Here is a 591-nt window from a genome sequence, read left to right as displayed (position 1 = left end):
GTTTTGATGTTTCCCTGCTGATCTTTCTTCAAGAAGCATCTTCTGTTCTTCTAGCCACTCCAGGCTGGTCTGCTTGTCCTTTCAAGTGGCTATTTCCCACCTCAGAAGAGTCTGGATGGGGTTCAGGATTCCACTTATGGTTGTACGCAATGCAAAGGCTCCTCAGGAAGCCTCCTTCAGTCAGCATATTGTAGCCTCATTTTAAGTATTCCATTCAGTTATAGGCTGAAGACAGACTTACAAGCTTTCAATGGTGATGTTTCTGGGCATTCCATTCTCCTCCCCCTCAAGTGTCTATTTTACAATGGTATGCCAGGGAAACAAACATTGAAAAGACAGGCAAGCATTTTAACATTATTTCCCCCCTTTTCCCAGTCAAACCATGCCTCAATCCCTGTATCCCAGAGCGCTGTTGGTCCCAGGTTGTTTATACATCATTATTGACCTCTGTCCCACTTAGCCCATGTATGTACCATTCTTATGCTACCTTTCTGTACTGCTCTGTTCTTCTCATCGACATTTGCCTTTTCTAAAATGACAAGTCTAAATGCCATGGAAATATCCTGGTCAGTAAGGGCTGCCACTCTAATG

Source organism: Chrysochloris asiatica, unplaced genomic scaffold (assembly GCF_000296735.1).
Source record: "Chrysochloris asiatica unplaced genomic scaffold, ChrAsi1.0 scaffold00060, whole genome shotgun sequence".
Taxonomy (NCBI): Eukaryota; Metazoa; Chordata; class Mammalia; order Afrosoricida; family Chrysochloridae; genus Chrysochloris; species Chrysochloris asiatica.
Note: the sequence above shows the minus strand (reverse complement) of the source record.